Genomic DNA, 18,955 nt, shown 5'->3' on the forward strand with positions numbered 1-18,955 from the left:
CCATACATAGCTTCAAGATAGGGGCTGGTCACCAGAAAGACCAGCCACAGGGTAGGATTTTGAGCCAGCCTGACCTCCAGGAAGGGGAGTTGTGCCCGGAGAGTCGGTTCAATCATGTGCCCAGTGGTTTAGTCAATCATACCTATGCGATGAAACCCTAGTAAAAACTAGACACCAAGCTCAGTGGAGCTTCACCAGTTGGTGAACACTGTGCTGGAAGGGTGATGTGTCCTGATTCCACAGGGAAAGGTCACGTACGTTTTGTGTATAGGACCCTCCCAGACCTCATCCTATGCATCTTTTCATTTGTCTCTTCCTGATCTGTATGCTTAATAAAATTGTCATCGTAAGTATAGCACTTTTCCAGGTCTGTGAGTCATTTTAAAAAATGATTGAACCAGAGGGTATTGTGGAACCTCAAAATTTGTAGCCAGTCAATCAGAAGTGTGGATAGCCTGGGGCCTCCTGAACTTGCTGCTTGTGTCTGAAGTCAGGACAGTCAGAGATGACTGAACCCCTTACCTTATGGAATCTGTACTAATTCCAGGTGGTTCATGCTACAGTAGAGTTGTAATACACTCAGCTGATGTCAAAATAGTGAGGTTTTCATTATCCTTTGCAATATTTATCTGACTCTTTCATTCTAGTTTTTTCCTCCTTTTTTGGGGGGGATGTCTTTATTAATTATTCCTTCAAATATTAGCTGTCTTCTATTTTCCCTCTCCTTCTGAAATTTTTATTTTAGGCACTGGGCTCCGTGCATGAAGTTTGTTGGGGGAGTGTCTTTGGGACAACACCTTGTAAGGAATGAAGAAAGAATTAGGCAGAGGCAGTGGCAGAATTGGCCACATCACAGCTAAGGTCTCAGCTGATCTCACTGGGAGTGGGGATGGCTTCTTCGGATTGTCCTCAGTTAAGGCTCTGCCAGTCATTGGATCCAGGCTGCCCTCAGGAGGGTGTCTGATTTTGGATGAAGCAGCTCTCTTCATCTAAACTGAAGAGGGACTCAACTGAGAGTTGGCAGTCACCAGTCCTCCCATTGACGGTGTATTGAGGAAATGAGCACTTCATTACTTAAGGGGAAGAATCTAGGTCGGGGATGGCTAACAACAGCCCATGTGCCAAACCCAGCCCACAGCCTGTTTTTGTAAAAACAAAACAAAACAAAAAAAACAACTTACTTGGCATGTCTATCTTCACATAACATTTCCCCTGTTTATGTTTGTCTTTAACGTCTCCCTTCTTCTTCTTATAAAGGCACCAGTCGTATTGGATTAGTACCCACCCTAATGATTTTATCTTAACTTGATTATATCTGCAGAGTCCCTATTTCCAAATAAGGTCATATTTACAGGTACCAGGGGTTAGGACTTCAACTTATATTTTGAGGGAGGGAACCACAATTCAATCCATGGGAGCCAGAAAATGTTATCATCTGCCATTTAAGGAAACTTCTGTAAGGAAAAACCCCATATCCCTGTTATAGGTGTGATGGTGAAGCAGGTGTGAGAGCTGAGCAGGCAGGGGTTGCACAGGTGATTCCCATGTCTATTACTTGAGCGGCCAGACACCAGGAGGCAGCAAGTAGATTTCTCCGCCGCCCCTGACTACTGAAGCCCCAGGAGTTGCTTAAGCTTATCTCCTAACCACCTTGGCAGGCTTGTAAAAATTTTGCAACATCCTTCTTAAAAAAGAAAGAAAGAAAGAAAATCCAGCAGCCAGCAAACTGTCCATAACAGAGCCAAATGACTCACTGCCAGTACTGCTCTACATGTTTTAGGAAGTCCTTATCGTCTTTCCAACAACACATCCAATTATTTTCTAAAGCAGCTTTATTCCCAGAGGATTCATTTATTTTTTGGTGTAACAGCATCTATCCCAAAAGTTAACCCCTGATGGATACCAACTGAGAGGTATCTCCAGAGGCATAATGATCAGTGTTTAAAAACCAGCACTCCAAAAAGAAAAGCCCAGGGGAGCAGGGGAAGTGCTAATATAGGCTGCCAATTTCCTCGGTGTAAACACTCCCACATTGATTAATTTCAAGCTACTAATGTGAAGTCACTGAACACAGAATTGGGAAGAGATAAGTACAGTTAGCTTTTATGAGCTGATATGAAGCAACTTCAGCACATCACTGAATATCTCAATATAGAGAGAAAGTATGATTTGAGATGTACAGGGAAGACATTCTGGAGGCAGTAGGATTTGAAATGGACTTTGAGGGGTAGCTATGATTTGGTGGTATCTCTGTCGCTACACAGTCAGCCACATCCGTTTGGCAATTTGCATCTGTCTTACTGAGACTAAACTATGAGATTCCTGAGGGCAGACAAAGCGTTTTATTCATTGTAGTGACCCTACTGTAGGTATTTCACAAGCATTTGTTGAATGCGTGAATGGAAAGTGAATAAATAGAGAGGGCAAAGGAATTTTAGGCAGAGGGGGCATTCGTGGTGTGGGCGGGACAGAGGGGAAGGAATAAATGAACAGGAGGTTTTGGGTTCAGTGAGTGGTCCATTCTTGGAGTATAGTGTTGGGACATGTGGTATTCCAATTATTTATGGCTGTGTAACAAGCCATCACAAAATTTGATGCCTTAAAACATTAACACATTTGTTTTGCTCATAAATCTGGAATTCGAACAGGGCTCAACAGGATCCGCTCATTCTGGTTCGTATGGCATCGACCGGTGCGGCCTGAAGACTAAGGCTGTAATCGTGTGAAGCCTTGCTCTCTCATCTGCCCAGAGGTTGAGCTGGGAAGACTCAAAGAGCTGGGGATTTGAATAGCTGAGGCGCCTTGAATATCTAAAACTCTGTGAGGGCTCTCTGCATGATGTCTCCAGTATGGCAGCCTCAGGGCAACTACAGTTTTTTGTACCAGCTCAGGGCTCCTGAGATGTAGATCCCAAAAAGAGCAAACCAGGAAGAAGCTGTATCCTTTTGCTGACCTACCCTTGGAAGTTACACAGCATCGCTACGCCATAGCCCCCACTCAGATTCAAGGAGCAGAAACCCAAAATCCACTTCTCAGTGCGAAGAGTGTGAGGAACATTGTAATAAGGCCATTTGGGATGAAATATATTTTTTATATATGCGATATATACATACGCTATATATTTTCCATGTATTGTGTGTGTGTGTGTATGTATGTGTGTGTGTGAATACATTGGAGTGGCCGCCATTGGAAAATACAATCTGCCACACATAGATGGAAGGTTGGAAAGTTGGATGAGGCCAAATTGGAAGGGGTCTTGAATGTCTTAGTAAAGAGTTTGCTCTAAGATATGGAGCCAACCCAAATGCCCATCAATGATAGACTGGATAAAGAAAATGTGGCACATATACACCACGGAATACTATGCAGCCATAAAAAGGAATGAGATCATGTCCTTTGCAGGGACATGGATGAAGTTGGAAGCCATCATCCTTAGCAAACTAGCACAGGAACAGAAAACCAAACACCGCATGTTCTCACTCCTAAGTGGGAGTTGAACAATGAGAACACATGGACACAGGGAGGGAAACATCACACACTGGGGCCTGTTGGGGGGTGGCGGGTGAGTGGAGGGAACCTAGATGATGGGTCAATAGGTGCAGCAAACCACCATGGCACACGTATACCTATGTAACAAACCTGCACTTCTGCATATGTATCCCCGAGCTTCAAGTAAAAATTTTTTTTTAAAAAGGGTTTCTCTATTTTTCCTCTAGAAGCAATTGACATACCAGTTGCTTATCCTCCCCCAGGGTTCCACATATGTAGGTTCATCATCCCCAGCAGACCTGCAAAACTAACAGGTAGCATCATCATGTCTTTTTATTTTATTTTATATTTTATTTGATGTGGTCTCACTGTGTGCCCCAGGCTGGTCTCAAACTCCTGGGTTTAAGTGATCCTCTCCCCTCAGACTCCCAAAGTGTTGGGATTACAGATGTGACTCACTGCATCCAACCCTTAGAGATCTTTAAAAAAAAAAAAAAAAACTTCCCTCTGGCTGGGCGCGGTGGCTCACACCTGTAATCCCAGCACTTTGGGAGGCTGAGGTGGGTGGATCATGAGGTCAAGAGATTGAGACCATCCTGGCCAACATGGTGAAACCCCATCTCGACTAAAAAAATACAAAAATTAACTGGGCGTGGTGGCATGCACCTGTAGTCCCTACTACTTGGGAGGCAGAGGCTGGAGAATGGCATGAACCTGGGAGGTGGAGGTTATAGTGAGCTGAGATTGTGCCCCTGTATACCAGCCTGGTGACAGAGCGAGACTCCATTTCAAAAAGAAAAAAAAAAAAGAAAAAAAAATCCTTCCTCAAATGTCAGGGCTCTGCGTTTCATGGCACGTCAGTATTTGAAATCCAAGTGTCTATTTGCCCAAGTAAATAATGATGGCAAATCAGACCATACTGGACATGCTTCTTGCCTGCCTCCCAGCTGGCACAAACCTGTATCTCACTTGGGCAGGTGATAATGGGGTGGCCTGTGATGGCCTACACTGGTGACAGCACTGAGTATCAAAATTGTCCGAACACATCTAGATTGACTCTGGGCTTATTGCCCAATAGCTCAAAGAAGAGGCCAAACCCACAGTGTTGATTCTTGCCGAATACATCACACCTAATGCTGATTCCATCTGCCGAGGGATGCTGGATCCAGACGGAATGCAATTTGCATTCACAGAGCCCAAGCTGCTAGTCACTTCCATTCAAAATTGTGGCCTTTCTCTGCAGGGTCTCTATCTAGCCTGTTTGAAGGGTTCGAGATGAGGACACACTAATTGGCTTTGACTGTTTTTCTGAGCCACAGATGGGGAGAAGCTGCCACTGAGTTTTGGATGAGTGTCCTTCGTCTCTGTCCTCCATTCTTTGCTGACTTCTCTCCTTGCAACAGTGAGAAATTTGTTTCTGGCCGTAAGGCAGTTGTTGGGAGGAATCCTGAGACAGTGTGCTCTTTCCAATATTTGTCAAACCACAGATGTTCCCCAACGGAGAGAAGATGGTTGCAGGAATACAGGGAAGACATTGTAATGAATACAAAATCCTTTCTTTTGCTCCCAACTTGGAATGGGCTGCTTTCAAAAGTCTGGAACTAAGAACACACATTTCCCATAGAATAACGATGCCAGGCCAGGCCCACAGATGCAATTTCATCCATAACGTAAGCTAAGGGAGGAAGGTGGACATCAACCAGCAGACAGGTTGGCTCAGCCTAAGTGCTTGATGCAGCTACCTAAGCTGGTTCTGCCGTCCAGTTTTTTTTTTTTTTTTCATTTCTGAAATTTGGAACCCTGCCAGCAGATTTCTTATAAGCTGCAAGCTCTAATGGCAAAAGCAATGAGGGTCTGAACACTGGGGCTGCCGGTGCTAAGTATAGTCATTTGTAGGACAGGATCTGCTTGCACTTTAAAAAATAATGAACTGTGGCTTCAGGTAGCTGACGTCAGGACGTTGATGTGTTTTTAATTTGTTTGTTTGTTTGGTTTCTCAATGCACTAAAGAGTTTTTGCAATGAAACCACTGAGATGGGGGTGTGGGGGTGGGAGTGGCAGGGATGCTGCTGCTCCTTCGGAGCCCTGTCCAATAGGCTGATTAACTCCGTCAGCACATGCCCAGTGCTAATACGACTAAGCTCATGCTTGCAATCCCACTTAGAGTGGCCATTTCATTTTACACTTAGGAAAAGTATTATAAGGCCACAAACTATATATTTAAGCAGGCCTCTTGCCACTTGTTTGCCACAGCTCTGCAAACAACCTGAGGCTTATATTGGTAGTATTGAGTGAAGATAAAGTTGGAGAGTATAGAGTCCCTGTTGTTCAGTGAATTCTCTGTGTTAAGTGCTCTGTTTGGACATAGGGAATTTTGCTGAATGAAACATCTTACTATAAGATTCCCTGTGTGATACACCCATTCTCATTGTCAGATATTAGGAATTTTGTTTCTCTTGTATCTAGCACTTTCTACAAGTAACATACACAGATATTAATTTGGCAATTTCCTTCCTTCTTTCCTTCCTTCCTTCTTTCCTTCCTTCCTTCCTTCCTTCCTTCCTTCCTTCCTTCCTTCCTTCCTTCCTTCCTTCCTTTCTTCCTTCCTTCCTTCCTCTCTCTCTCTTTCTCTCTTCTATATATTTTATGTACACAACTTAATGTTCTGATATACGTATATATACAGTAAAATGATTACTGCAGTCAAGCAGATTAACATACCTATCACCCTCTGTGGTTGCCTCGTTTTTTGTGTGGTAAGAGCACCTAAAATCTATCTTAGCAAATTTTCAGTATCCAAAACAGTATTGTCAACTATAGTCCTCATGCTGTACATTAGATCCCTAGACCTGTTCATCCGTATATAACTATAACTTTGTATCATTTGATCTATTTCTCCCCATTTACTCCCCACTGGTAACCACTGTTCTACTCTCTCTTTCTATATTTTTGACTTTATTTTAGACTCCACATATAAGTGAGATCATGAAGTATTTTTCTTTCTGTATCCAGCTTATTTCACTTAGCATATTATCCTCCAGGTTCATCCGTGTTGTTGCCAGTATCAGTATCTCCTTTTTTATGCTGAATAATATTCCATTGTATAGACACCACCATTTCTTTATGCAGCCATTCATCAATCGGCACGTAGGGTGTTTCTACATCTTGATTCTTGTGAGTAATGCTGCAGTGAACACGGGAGACAGACGCCTTTACAAGATGCTGATTTCATTTCCTTTTGGTTCATACCCAGCATAGAGGTTGCTGGATCATATGGTAGTTCTATTTTTAGTTTTTGAGGAACTTTCAAAGTTTTCTGTAATGGCTCTACCAGTTTAGATTCCCACCAACAGTGTAGGAGGCTTCGTTTTTCTCCACATCCTCATCAACAATTTTTATCTTTGTCTTTTTGATAATAGCCATTCTAACAGGTGTGAGGTAATTTCATTGTGGTTTCAATTTTCATTTCCCTGATGATTAATGGTGTTGAATACCTTTTCTTATACCTGTTGGTCATTTTTACATCTTCTTTGGAAAAATGTTTATACGAGTCCTTCGTCTATTTTAAATTCAGGTTATCTGTTTGTTTGTTTGTTTGCTATTGAGTTGTTGAAGTTCCTTATATATTTTGAATATTAACCCCTTATCAGATATATGGTTTACAAATATTTTTCTCTCAATCTGTAGGATACCTTTTCATTTTATTAATTGTTTTCTTTCATGTGCAGAAACTTTTGTTTGATGAGATCCACTTGTTTTCTTTTGCTTTTATTGCCTGAGCTTTTTGTATGATATCTAAAAACATTCACTGCTGAGGCCAATATCGAGGAGCTTTTTACTACATTTTCTTCTAGGATTTTATGGTTTCAGGTCTTATGTTCAGGTCTTTTATTCATTTTAGGTTGAATTTTGTGTTTAGTGCAAGATAAGGGTCCAGTTGTATTCTTTTGCACGTAGCTACCCAGTTTTTCCAATGCCATTGATTGAAAAGACTGTTCTTTCCCCGTTATATGTTTTTGGTGGCCTTGTCTAAAATTAGTTGACCATATATGCATGGGTTTACTTCTGGGTGCTCTGTTCTGTTCCATTGGTCTACATGTTGGTTTTTATGCCAGTACCATAGTGTTTTGATTACTCTAACTTTGGAATATAATTTGAAATCAGGAAATGTGATGCCTCCAGCTTTGTTTTTCTTTTTCAAGATTGTTTTGACTATTTAAGGTGTTTTGTAGTTCCACATGAGTTTTAGAATTGTTTTTCATATTTCTGTGAAAAATGCCATTGGAATTTTGATAGAGATTATATTAAATCTGTATATTGCTTTGGATAGTATGGCCATTTTAACAATATTAATTCTTTCAACTCATGAATATGAGATATCTTTCCATTTATTTGTGTAGTTTTCTATTTATTTCACCAGTGTTTTATGGTTTTCATATAAGGTTCAGATCTTTTACTTCCTTAGTTAAATTTATTCATAAGTATTGTATTCTTTTTTAAATTAAAAAAAAATTTTTAATGGAACACTTCACAAATTTGCATGTCATGCTTGCGCAGAAGCCATGCTAATCTTCTTTGTATCATTTCTATTTTATCATTTATATGTGCTGCCAAAGTGAGCACAGTATGATATTCTTTTTGATGCTATTATAAATGGGATTGTTTTCTTGACTGGCAATTGTTGCTATCCAACAATTTACGTGCTACTGGCTTGAATTGAAGATAAACTCCTTCAGAGGAGTGAGTGTCTTACTACCTTATAATCTCTACAGTGCTTTCTAGAAAGAATATGCTCAACTGGTATCTGTTGCTTTAAATTCAGTGGAATTCAGTAGGGCACAGCATTCAAACAATACTAGTTCACACTATAATGGTACCTGGAACATTTAGAATGTGCCTTATTTTCAACAGTATGACCAGCAGCAGCTCATGGACTGTGAGCATGACATCAGTGACAATTAAAACTTGCCTAGCACTTTGTGTATGCCTAGCATTGTTTTAGGTGCTTTAGCTATAAGATGTCATCTGGTCCTGCAAACAATCCTTTGAGGGGGGATATTCTTACTTAGTTTTAAGTTTACAGATGAGGAACCTAAAGCACAGAGAGATTAAGAAATGTGCCCAAGGTTACATAACTAGGGAGGAGCAGACTCAAACACAAGCAGTTTAGCTCCAGAAAAGGTATTCTACTTACTGAGTTATCATGCTCTTTTTTCAAAGAGCTAATCTACATATAAGGAAATACTATCTACCAGGCACTTTTTAATGTAAACTTGTTTAATCTCACAACAAGCCCAAGAGATGAGTACTACTGTTATCTACATTTTACAGATAACAAAACTAAGGCACAACTAAGCTAAGTGAGTGGTAGAGCCTCATTTCAAACCCAGAAGGTCTGATTTCCAAGTCTGTCCTCTCAATCATCATGCCACAGCACTCTTAGAAGAGTCAGAGGCAAATAGAATGCCAATCCTGAGTTGATTTATGTAGGTTTACATAGCAAGAGATGGTGGATCATAGGCTACTTTATAAGAAGACCCTCCCATTTTCCATCAAGGCTGAACATCACTATATTTAGAGACAGTTGTGCCTGGGCATATGCAGGGTTTCTTCCCAAATAGTCTGGGAAAATAGTGCCAGGTGAGAAAAAAAAAAGTTTGTATTTTGCTTGGAGTATTGAAGATAAGGAGACCAAGGTCCAGGGGTATTTGTTTTTTCATAAGGGTAAAGATAAGGGAGAAGCAAGGAGAGATGACAAGTTGGCACTGCTGTTTCTCTGTCCTTTGAGCTTGCAATGTGCAGGGCATGGGACTGGGAGCAGTCCAGGTAGAAGGTGGTTCCTAGCATAAGACAGGAGGTAGCAGTGATGAGTACACTGGTGCTTGTCTCTCCCTAGACTGAATGGTCACTCTGCTTCCAGAGGCTAGGAAATGGAATGCCTAATACATACCAGGGAGGCTCCCAGCTTTTCAGCTCATAGCCAACTTATAGGAAAAAATAAAAATAAAAAAAAAGGTATGTGCTGAGCAGAAACAATAATTTATTAGCTGTGCCTTATCTGGCCAATGGGACACTCCCCCCTCGCCCGCCTTTTTTTGATCCCTTTTATTAGATGAGGCAAGAAAGGGAAAGTAACACATAAAATGTTTATTTGAAAAAGAACATGATTTCTTAAGAAGAAATCTGAAGCCTCTCAGCTACGGCTCACCTAAGAATCAAAGTGGCACAGCATTCCATCAGGGCCCAGGAATGACCAGCAACTTACTAAGGTTGTGAAGCTGGAAGTTTTCATAAAGACATGCCATTTGTCACAGGACCTCCTTCAGCCTTTTCCTTGATATCCAGAAGGCTGGATCCTCAGGCTGTCTACCAGACGGCATTCCGGGGAGGAGGGAGGGAGACAGGAAGAAAGGGAAGAAAGGAGGAAGGGAGGAAGGGAAGAAGGGAGGGAGGAAGGGAGGGAGGTGGGAAGGGAGGAAGTCTCCCAGTTACATATTAATGACTTCTCAGGGTCTGACTTGTCTTTGCTCCTACGCTCATCTTGCCAGTGAGCCCTGCAAGGAATGTGGACAACCAAGCTACAGACTGCTGGCCATGGATATGTCTTGAGTAGACGAGAAGAGGCACATGGCAGGTGTTTTACAGACATGTAGGTAGGAATTTGCAAACTGAACCAGCAAGTGTCTGGTACACAGTAGGTGTTTACTAATGGGAGCTGATACTGCTGTTGACACTGTGAGAGTGAGTGGCTGCAACTGTCATCCCACTGAGTGAAAAGCGGGGTTGATTCAGCTGAGCCATTGGGTGACATGGGTGTTCTTCCTTTTGTTAAAGAAAGTTTTGTTTTAAAGTATTATGAAATATAACACAGAGAAACCCATAAAACATAAGCAACTGCATAACGAAAAATAATAAAGCAAAGTATCATATAATTACTACCATGGAACTACTTCCCTGTTTAAGAAATAGAATATGGTCAACACTCAAGCAGACCCTCCACCCCATGGGTCCTTACCAGTCATGCACCTTCCCCAACCCACAAAAGCTGACCCTGATCCTTTCATGGAAATGACACATTTGCTTTTAAGTAAATATATGTATAAATTGTATATATGTCCTCTCTCCATATAACCTATATATCCCCATATAAAATCTATATATTTCTAAATATTATGATTTTGTCTGTTTTTGAATCTTATATAAATGTACTCCAACATGATCTTTTGTGTCTCATTTCTTTCAGGCATCATTATGGTTGTAAGATTTAACCACATTGTTTTGGAAGTAACAGTTTATTAGTTTTCATGGCTTTCTAGTAGCTCTTTATATGGATATGCAACATTTTGTCTATTCTCCTTTAGATGGCCATTTGGGTGTTTTTCAGGTTGGAGTAATTACTAACAATGTTGCTCTGAACATTCTTTTATATGCGTTCGGGGTATACACCTAGGAGAGGAATTGCTGGATCACAGGGTACATGTGTATCTATGAATAACTCTACCAGACCCTGCCAAACTCTTCCAAAGTTGTTGCATAAATTTGCTCTTTATCCTCAAGGCACAAGAGTCACCATCATTTCACAGCTTCATGGACAGATGGTACTGGTTGTCTGTAAATGTTAGCCAGTCTGGTAGGTGTGTGGTTGTACTTAATTGTTGTTTTAATTTGCATTTCTCTGATTACTAAAGAGGTTGGGTAACTTTTCATTGTTTTTTGTCCATCTGGATTTTCTCTTTTGTGAAGGGCCTGTTTATTTCTTTAGCCCATTTAGAAAATGGGGTTGTTCACCTTTTACTTAATGAATTTTATCCAAATAGATTCTTGATTGTCCCAAGAAGCATCTATTGAAAAGAGTGGTATCCTGGAGTCCATGAGAGTTGATTGTTAAAATTTCAGGAGTTTTCTGAGTAGGTTGTTAAATTGCTGGTAGCTTGACATCAGCCACAGCGTTGACACCATGGAAACTGGCAAATGTGACATAAATCAGGGCATTTTCCACTAGAGAGTTGGTTGATTACTACACCAATGGAAAAGCCCATCTTTTCTGCCCTGCCTCACAAGGCTGTCTCTGTCATAAATTCTGGTCATACACATATGGATTTATTTCACTACTATCTCTTCTGTTTCATTCCTTTCTTTGTCTTCCCCATGTTAAAAACACACTGCCTTGTAAACTACAGGTTTATAATAAGTCTTGATATCTGGTGGAGCGGGTCCTCTTATCTCCTAACAGTATCTTGCTCATTCTTAGCTCTTGACATTTCTCTGTAAATTTAGAATAAGCTTGCCAAGTGTTCACAGAAAAATCTGTTTAAATTTTAATCACATTGAATCTATAGGTCAATTTTGGGAAGAAATGTATGTTTTTATCTGCTTTGAGTTCATTATGGAAGTTACTCATTACTGTGTAAAATCAATTGCATATATACTCTATAAGTTGTCATTTGTTGTTTATCATTATCCACAGTCTTTCTTGCTCTATTAGTTCATTTTCCTACTGCTATGAAGAAATAACCGAGACTGGGTAATTTATAAAGAAAAAGAGGTTTAATTGACTCATCGTTCCATATGGCTGAGGAGGCCTTATAATCACAGCAGAAGGTGAAGAAGGAGCAAAGGCACATCTTACATGGTGGCAGGCAAGAGCACATGTGCAGGGGAACTGCCCTTTATAAAACAATCAGATCTCATGACACTTATTCACTGTCATGTGAACAGCCTGGGAAAAGCCCACCCCATGATTCAGTTACCTCCCACTGGGTCTCACCCATGACACAGAGGAGTTATGGGAGCTACCAATCAAGATGAGATTTCTGTGGGGACACAGCCAAACCATATCACTTGCCTTGCAGAACTTTTACATTTCTGTTAAATACAGTTCATCAAACTTTTCCTTTATAGCTTCTAGGATGCTGCTCCTAGCAGCCACAAAGGCAAGCTACACAAAACTTAAAATATAATAGTAGCCACATGAAAAAAGTAAAAGGCTGGGTGCAGTGGCTCACACCTGTGATCCTAGCATTTTGGGAGGCCAAGGCAGGTAGATCACCTGGGGTCAGGATTTTGAGACCAGCCTGACCAACATGGCGAAACCCTGTCTCTACCAAAAATATAAAAATTATCCAGGCACGGTGGTGGATAGTCCCAACTACTTGGGAGGCTGAGGCAGGAGAATCACTTGAACCCAGGAGGTGGAGGTTGCAGTGAGCTGAGATAGTGCCATTGCACTCCAGCCTGAGTGACATAGTGAGACTCAATGTCAAAAAAAAAAAAAAGTGAAAAAAGGTAACATTATTATTTTTTTCTTTTTTTTTAAATTTATTTATTATTATTATACTTTATGTTGTAGGGTACATGTGCATAACGTGCAGGTTTGTTACATATGTATACTTGTGCCATGTTGGTGTGCTGCACCCATCAACTCGTCATTTACATCAGGTATAACTCCCAATGCAATCCCTCCCCCCTTCCCCCACCCATGATAGGCCCTGGTGTGTGATGTTCCCCTTCCCGAGTCCAAGTGATCTCATTGTTCAGTTCCCACCTATGAGTGAGAACATGCGGTGTTTGGTTTTCTGTTCTTGTGATAGTTTGCTAAGAATGATGGTTTCCAGCTACATCCATGTCCCTACAAAGGACACAAATTCATCCTTTTTTATGGCTGCGTAGTATTCCATGGTGTATATGTGCCACATTTTCTTAATCCAGTCTGTCACTGATGGACATTTGGGTTGATTCCAAGTCTTTGCTATTGTGAATAGTGCTGCAATGAACATACGTGTGCATGTGTCTTTATAGCAGCATAATTCATAATCCTTTGGGTATATACCCAGTAATGGGATGGCTGGGTCATATGGTACATCTAGTTCTAGATCCTTGAGGAATCGCCATACTGTTTTCCATAATGGTTGAACTAGTTTACAATCCCACCAACAGTGTAAAAGTGTTCCTATTTCTCCACATCCTCTCCAGCACCTGTTGTTTCCTGACTTTTGAATGATCGCCATTCTAACTGGTGTGAGATGGTATCTCATTGTGGTTTTGATTTGCATTTCTCTGATGGCCAGTGATGATGAGCATTTTTTCATGTGTCTGTTGGCTGTATGAATGTCTTCTTTTGAGAAATGTCTGTTCATATCCTTTGCCCACTTTTTGATGGGGTTGTTTGTTTTTTTCTTGTAAATTTGTTTGAGTTCTTTGTAGGTTCTGGATATTAGCCCTTTGTCAGATGAGTAGATTGCAAAAATTTTCTCCCATTCTGTAGGTTGCCTGTTCACTCTGATGGTAGTTTCTTTTGCTGTGCAGAAGCTCTTTAGTTTAATGAGATCCCATTTGTCAATTTTAGCTTTTGCTGCTGTTGCTTTTGGTGTTTTAGACATGAAGTCTTTGCCCATGCCTATGTCCTGAATGGTACTACCTAGGTTTTCCTCTAGGATTTTTATGGTATTAGGTCTAACATTTAAGTCTCTAATCCATCTTGAATTAATTTTCGTATAAGGAGTAAGGAAAGGATCCAGTTTCAGCTTTCTACTTATGGCTAGCCAATTTTCCCAGCACCATTTATTAAATAGGGAATCCTTTCCCCATTTCTTGTTTCTCTCAGGTTTGTCAAAGATCAGATGGCTGTAGATGTGTGGTATTATTTCTGAGGACTCTGTTCTGTTCCATTGGTCTATATCTCTGTTTTGGTACCAGTACCATGCTGTTTTGGTTACCGTAGCCTTGTAGTATAGTTTGAAGTCAGGTAGCGTGATGCCTCCAGCTCTGTTCTTTTGACTTAGGATTGTCTTGGAGATGAGGGGTAACATTATTTTTAATGATATATTTTATTTAATCCATTATAACAAATATCATTTCAACATGAAATCAATATATAAAAACTATTCATGAGATAATTTACATTCTTTTTTTCACACAAATTCTTAGAAATCTGGTCTGCATTTTATGTTTCAGGGACATTTCAGTTTGGACTAGCCATATTTCAAGTGTTTATTAGCCACAAGTGGGTAATGGTTGCCATGTTAGATAGCTCGGGTCAGTATCTTTGTTAAGACAGGTCTACAGCAGCCTTAGGTCTGTGGCTAGTTTCGTGCTACCAAGATCTGGCCCTTCCAGGGTTGGTCCAGTGAGGTCTCTTCTCTATTGCTGGTTGAAACTTTAATGTTTCCTAGCTCTGTGTGACTTTGGGAATTGTTTGACTTATAGCCCCCGAATTACACCCCCATCCCTGCAAGTTGCTCTTTCTTCAGCATGATATTTTGCCTAGCTCTTGGAGTTTCATCTGCACATGCCCATTTAGTATTTGGTAAAAGAATGAAGAGGACTTCCGCACAGATCTCTGGAACTCTCTCTCTGTGCAGTTTCCTCCTTTCCAGTACTCTTCTTTGTAAAGTCCAGCAGCCTCCTCCTGAATTCCAGTCTCTCACTCCCCTACTCAGTGAGATAACTGTGCTCTCCTTGGCGTTCCTTCTCTGCCCCATGGTCTGCAAAGTGTCTCCACACAGCAGGCCTGAGTGATCCCAGGGTTTACCTTACCAGCTTATCTTCCCTGAGAGATCACAATCCGTGCTGTGGTGCGGGGCTCGGGATGGGTGCAGGCTGACAGCCTAATATTCATTATTCTTAAGGCCAAAAGCAGAGGTCCTACTTAAAAAAATGTTTTAGCTGGCTGCAGTGGTAAATGCCTGTAGTCCCAGCTACTCAGGAGGCTGAGACAGGAGGATCACAAGTTCAGCCCAACTTGAACAAAATATCAAGACCCATCATCTACAAAAGAAAAGAAAACAAATACGGTTTTGAGCTTACCTATTAGTTTTACTATCTAGTTATTTCATAATTACTTTGATCTTTATTAATCCCTTCCTACAGTCTTCTTTAATATTATTCTTTTTATAACTTTATTTGTATTCTTATTTATTAGAAATAATTAGGGCTATGAGTTTTTCTTTCAGGGATTCCTTTAGCTATTTCCACAGGTTCTGATATGCAATATTTTTGTGGTCATTATTCTCTAGATAATCTGCAATTTGGGTTTTGCTTTTCTCTTTGACAAAGAATTGTTCCAGAGACTTAAAAAATTTTTGAGATGGTAGAGTTTTATGTTTCAGTTTTCTGGTTTTATTAATTTTAGTTATATTATATTATATTATAAATAAAGCTATCTACGCTATAATTTTTGAAGATGTTTTAAGTTTTCTTTGTAGCTTAATATGTAGTCACAACAAACCTTTGTAAACAAGATGTTATTTACTTTTTACTGTAAATTGTTTATCGACTTTAAGTGAGTCAATGTTATCAATGTGAGTATATTAAATAAATTTAAATTTACAAAAATATAATCGTGTGTGTGTGTGTTTACCCTGGGTGCCAGTGTAAGACTATATTTCAAAAATGAGATTTTGTTCTAAAAAATGTGAAAACCACTAGGCAATGTGACCTCAAAAGTCACCTAGGATGTGTAGAATGGGAATATAAATTTGTGCAGGGCCTAGAGTAGAGTGAGCCCTGTGTTGTGTTGAGATCAAAGGATACCCAGAGTATTTTTTTTCTCTCATTTTTCATTCCTTTTCTTTCTTTCCTCTACATAGTATGCTAATAAAACTTCTAGATTACACAGACCAAGGCCAGGTGCTATACCAGTCTGTTATCAACAAGTGAGAGCACATGAAACCGTTTTTAATTGGCCTTAGGAAAAGCAAAGGTGAAATGAAAATTTAATTCTCCTGGACCTTTTTTCAAAATGTATTTTTCCATCTCTACTGTAAAGAGTGAATTTTAATTAGGTTGATTCTCACTGTTTGGCCATGCATTTCTAATCTGTGTTCACTCTTTGGGAAAGAAGAATTTGATGAAAGGAACCGGATAATAATGGAAATCTTGTCTGAGCAGAACAAATTGGAATTATCCAATATGATAAGGATATGAGAAGCATTGAGGCTGACGACTGAAAAAAAACACACCTCTCCCCAAAATGCCACTGTTCTGCCTGGCACAGTCTTGTCCTGGCACAGGGAGAGAGCGCAATAGCATGGTATGTGCTTTTGGTGCGTCTGGGCCTTTCTGGTGGGTCACTTAATCCTCCACCCTCAATTTCCCCACCTGTAAAATGGGGGTAATAATCTCCACCTTGCGCTATTGTAAGGATTGAGAGAAATGAATTATGGGAAAGTGCCCAACATGTTATAGGGGCTCAGAGAATGAGTCAGAGGAGAATTTCCAAGGAAAGCTCTATGGCTGGGCTGAGGGTGAGGTTCCTAGTTTATTTACAGCTTTGAAAAGAAAGAAGTGGACAGGGGCAGGCATGTATGCGTGAGTGAGAGAGTGTGTGTGTGTGTGTATGTGTGTGTAGGGCAGGGGAATCTGTGGGTACATCCTAGTACAGGCCAGTGTTTCTCTGTGTGCCATTCAGGATGAATTTCCTGTGGGATAGAAACAACCAGGGTCTTCTGCAGATGAGTGGATTCAGAGTCCTCATCTGCAGGTAGAAAAGCCCCAGGAGTCCATGTTTACCCCCATTACACTACTCCTGTGAGGCCAGCTAGGTCCTTCAGCTGAACATAGTGCACCAATGAGGAAACGAGTTAGGAGTTTCTCCAGCAATGCCAACAAGCAGGTCAAGCAGCACACATCGCGAGTGGCCAGGCCTCCCACGAAACATTATTTAGGGTGCTATGTCAAGCTGTCAGAGAGGGAGAAGATACACATCTTGGCTTTGGAGTTTGTGATTTAACAGAGAGAAGAGAGAAAGAGAAAACACGAAAGGCACATATGAAGCTAATTTTAAAGATCCAGTGGCCATACAGCTTTTTTTTTCCTAGACAATGTTAAAATCAAATAATTATTGAGGTCGTCAGACAATAGCTCCAGGGTTGTGTGCAGAAAGAACAGTCCTGGCCAGGCACAGGCGCACCTGTAATCCCAGCACTTTGGGAAGCCAAGGTGGGCAGATCGCCTGATGTCAGGAGTTCAAGAGCAGCCTGGCCAACATGGTGAAACCCTGTCTCTACAAAAATACAAAAAATTAGCCAGGTGTAGTGGCGCATGCCTGTAATCCCAGCTACTCAGGAGGCTGAGGCAGGAGAATCACTTGAACCTGGGAGGCGAAGATTGCCAGTGAGCCGAGATGGCGCCATTGCACTCCAGCCTGGGCAAAAAGAGCGAAACTCCGTCTCAAAAAAAAAAAAAAAAAAAAAAAAAAAGACAGTCCCATGTTTCTATATGCACCATTCAGGATGAATTTCCTAAGCACCTACTGCATTCCCAGAATTAGGAGTACAAGCTCATGGGCCAGGCAGATCAGGATTAATTTCCAAGTCTGTCACTAACCATTTTTAAAAAAAATTGTATATACTTAAGGTGTGCAGCATGATGGTTTGATATACAAAGTGAAATGATTACTACAGTCAAGCAAAGTAACGTGTCTGTCACCTTCCACAGTGACCCCTTTTTGTGTGTGTGGCACCTAAAATGGACTCTGCAAATTTGCAATCTACGTTGCAACATTATTAACTATTGTCCTGTGGCTGTATGATAAATCTGTAGACTTTACTTATTTTGTCCTTTGACCTACATGTCCCCATTTCCTCTCCTTCCCCGGGCTTGGTAACCACCTTTCTACTCTTTGTTTCTATGTATTTAACTTTATTTTAAGATTCCACATCTCAGTAAGACCTTGCTCTTCCTCACTCTTTTATGGCCTTGGGGAAGCATAGGTCCTCCAGGCAGCAGAATTGCTTCTTAAAGTGATTGCATCTTTGTGGCGACTGGTTTAATTTAGAGACGTTCTCAGCGCAGGACCTGCGGGCTTGTGCCAGGCTCCTAGAATGTACAGATAAAGGGGATCCATGTTCTTCCTTCGAGGCAGAGGTTCTGACTTTGTTTGATTTTGCCACTCCCTGGCAAGGGGCATTTAGCAATGTCTGGAGACATTTGGCTGTCCCTTTGGGTGTGTGTTTGTAGGTGCTAAACATCCTGCAACGCATAAGGCAGCCTTCCTCGCCCTTCATTGTCCATTTCCTCTGATTGTGGAATTAAAAGACGAAAATGGGTCCATTCGAGGGAAAAGGTCATGATCCTTAATGCTGTTTTTACATGATGGCCTTGTCAGAGCCTTCAGCCTCCTCCCGCTGTCCTCGAAGTTCTCGGCACAGCTGCCTCCGGAGGGCATGCTTCCCACCTGGGGCTTCCTGGCGGAGTGCCATCCTCATCCGTATACATGTCCCCAATTAAAAGACGTCCCGCTGCCGGGAAAGCGGCCTGCACCTTGGAGCGAAACTGAAAGGTCTTCGCGTCCCTCCGTGGGACGCGAAGGCGAGGCAGGGCCCTGCGCGGAACACCGGGAGGCTCTGGGGAAAGGCAGGGCTTCTGTGGCGGATCCTGAAAACCTGCTTGGGGCCGACTTCCTGGAGCAGCGACTACAAGCAGCGCAGAGCCCAGCTGTCCTTGGCAAACGCCCCATCGAGAAGGC

At 41.3% G+C, this 18,955-nt stretch overlaps 1 pseudogene; it reads right to left on the reverse strand.

Annotated features, from left to right (window-relative positions):
* Window positions 1-7,996: 7,996 nt before the first annotated feature.
* Window positions 7,997-8,112, reverse strand: LOC112428608 (U6 spliceosomal RNA; annotated as a pseudogene).
* Between the last annotated feature and the right edge of the window lie 10,843 nt (window positions 8,113-18,955).

This window comes from Macaca nemestrina, chromosome 11 (genome assembly GCF_043159975.1).
Source record: "Macaca nemestrina isolate mMacNem1 chromosome 11, mMacNem.hap1, whole genome shotgun sequence".
Lineage (NCBI taxonomy): Eukaryota > Metazoa > Chordata > Mammalia > Primates > Cercopithecidae > Macaca > Macaca nemestrina.